This window comes from Chinchilla lanigera, unplaced genomic scaffold (assembly GCF_000276665.1).
Source record: "Chinchilla lanigera isolate Chin_1 unplaced genomic scaffold, ChiLan1.0 scaffold00002, whole genome shotgun sequence".
NCBI lineage: Eukaryota > Metazoa > Chordata > Mammalia > Rodentia > Chinchillidae > Chinchilla > Chinchilla lanigera.
The window spans coordinates 46,342,660-46,345,600 of record NW_004955403.1 but is presented as its reverse complement, the minus strand read 5'-3'; the positions used below and the strand labels follow the sequence as shown (position 1 = coordinate 46,345,600).

The window sequence follows — 2,941 nt, the reverse complement described above, 5'->3', positions numbered from 1 at the left end:
AGGGACCTCAGAAGTCACTTACAATGACTACACCTGCAGAGAGACGTTCCCAACCCCCTTCTCTATGTGTACTTCACTTATTTTATTTTTTGAGACACAGTCTCACTATGTAGTTCAGGCTGACCCTGAGCTCACTGCATAGCCCAGACTGATCTCAAACTCTCAGCAATCCACCTGCCTCAGCCTCCTGAGTGCTGGGATTACAGGTATGCACCCCTACCTGATTTTATTTCACTTATTTAACTCATGTGTTTGCCTCATAACTATCTGGCATTATAAGGTCTATAGGAATTGTGCTCTTTTTTCCCTTCGGGTACTATAGATTGAACCCAGGTCTTGCATATGCCAGGCAAATGCTCTACCACTGAGTCACAACCCCAGCCTTGTTTACTTTTTTATTCAGACAGGGTCTTGCAAAGTTGCCCAGGCTGGCCTTGAACTTGCTATCCTTCTGCATCAGCTTCCCCAGTAGCTGGGAGTACAGTCATGCAGCACCATACCTGGCATATGTTTCTTCTTTAAAAGGGATTTTAGAGCAAAACAAACTTGAGAAACCATAATATAATTTTGCACAGTTCAAAGAATCTGCAGATCAATATAGCTGAGTTGGAGATGTCCACGCACATGAAGGACCTGTGGCCACCCCTGGAGATTCTTCCTGTCTTTTCTCTCTCCTTTGCATCTTCTATACGTTGTTCTCTCTCCCAATCCATTTACTTCACATTGTCTGATTTATGATAGCAAACAAACACAAAAACAGAATTGGGGGTGTTGGTGCAGATGTTCAGTTATGAACTTGGGTAGGGTCTTCTCCAGCAGCAACGAGGCTGGCGAGCCTATGTCCCGGAGCCGGCCCTCCAGGTGACTTGCTGATGAGATGCTGCTCTCCATAGGGGTACTTATGCTTTCAGCTACACAAGTCTACACCATCTTGACTGTCCAGCTCTTTGCATTGTTAAACTTACTACCTGTAGGAGCAGACATTTTAGCATATAACTTTGAAAATGCATCTCAGACATTTAATGATCTTCCAGCAAAATTTGGTTATAGACCTCCAGCTGAAGGTTTAAAGGACTCTTACTAGGTGCTCTGCCGGATCATAAACTATATCCAGGCTTGTGTGAGCTCCAGGTTTTAAATACACAGAGAGTGGGATACAAAGCAGCCATTGTTCACAATGTTGATTCCGAAGACCTCATGGGATCCAATGACACTGATGTGTTAAAGAACACTGACATTCCATCTGTCTTTACTGGTGAATCATCAGCTAATTCCCTGAAAGGCAAATTCACATATGAAAAAGGGGGCCACATTATCTTAGTTCCAGAATTTAGTCTTCCTCTAGAATAGTATCTAATTCTCTTGCTCATTATAGCGGGCATCTGTCTCATCCTAATAGCCATTTTTATGATCACAAAATTTGTCCAGGACAGACATAGAGCTAGAAGAAATAGACTTGGTAAAGATCAATTTAAGAAACTCCCTGTACATAAATTCAAGAAAGGAGATGAGTACAATGTATGTGCATTTGTTTGGATGAATATGAGGAAGGAGACAAACTCAGAATCCTTCCCTGTTCCCATGCTTATCACTGCAACTGTGTAGACCCCTGGCTAATTAAAACCAAGAAAACCTGTCCGGTCTGCAAGCAAAAGGTTGTTCCTTCTCAAGGTGATTCCAACTCTGACACAGACAGTAGTCAAGAAGAAAACGAAGTGTCAGAACACACCCCTTTGCTTAGGCCTTTAGCCTCTGCAGTACCCAGTCATTTGGGGCTCTGTCAGAGTCCCACTCGCCTCAGAATGTGACAGAATCTTCAGACTTCGAGGACGATGACCACGAGGATGCTGACAGCAGTGAGGCAGAGGATGAAGTGAATGAACAGTGTTGTGGTCCAGTTGTAGCCTAATGGTGAGCGGGACTGCAACACAACAAATACCGTGTGACCCATTAGGTGATGGGTTGACTTCCCTTTGAAACATTTATTTAGGTCTGTAATTTGATTTTTTGCTCCTTTTAGAGATTTCTGTAGAAATAACTTGTTTTTTAGTGTTCTAGTTTAATCAGGTTACCCAAACAGGCTCTTCTCTGGTCCTTATCTGCAGGACTATACTTCATTTTACTAATAAGTAATAACAGACTGGTGTTGTAACTCAGGCACCAAGGATAAAACATAGCTAAAACATTTTTTTAAATCTCAATATAGCTTGCGATGAAGACTTAGATCACAGCATGAAAATGTTTTGTGTTTCACACACGAAATCAGTGCCATGGTCATCTAGCGTAAGCTAAAGCCAGCGCTCACACCTTGCTAAAGAATGAGTTGGAGTACCTTCTGCTGTTTCTCCAAGTTGCCTTCATTAGTGAGAAGCAACAAGGTATTTTACCATTTCTCCCCTCCTATCAGCACCACACAGAAAACTCAAAGCTATCTTTTTCATTTCTATTTCCAAGCAGTCATATCCTGATATGAAAGGTCTGTAACTAGTACAGATTTCAAAAGAGTTTTAATACTACAGTGTTATGTATAACTATGGTCCAACAGGTAATGTCTTTGGACTTTCAAGATTTCAGTATCCTTCAGTTTTATGTTGGGATCAAAGCAAAAAAGATAATCCTGCATAAAAATACCAAAATTCAGCAACTGTTACTACTTAGATCATATACCTCTTAATAAAGAACATCTTATGCTAATTAGCCCTGCTAACCTATGTACAGAGAAACTGTTCAAGTATTAGATTTGAAACTAAATGCTTAACAGACTAATGTATTGAAATGATGTATTATGAAAAGGTAAGTTATATTAAACACCATTGTAACTATGTAGAAATTAAAGAAACGTATAATCAAATGACTAAGAATTTTTGTATGGCCTTATATGAGGGGAGTTTGAATGTTAATAAAGCTTTTCCACTTTAAACAAAACAAAACAGAACTGTGA

The 2,941-nt window shown here is 40.3% G+C and overlaps 1 pseudogene; it reads left to right on the top strand.

Moving 5' to 3' along the window:
- Positions 1-452: 452 nt before the first annotated feature.
- Positions 453-1,946, top strand: LOC102015799 (annotated as a pseudogene).
- Positions 1,947-2,941: the final 995 nt, after the last annotated feature.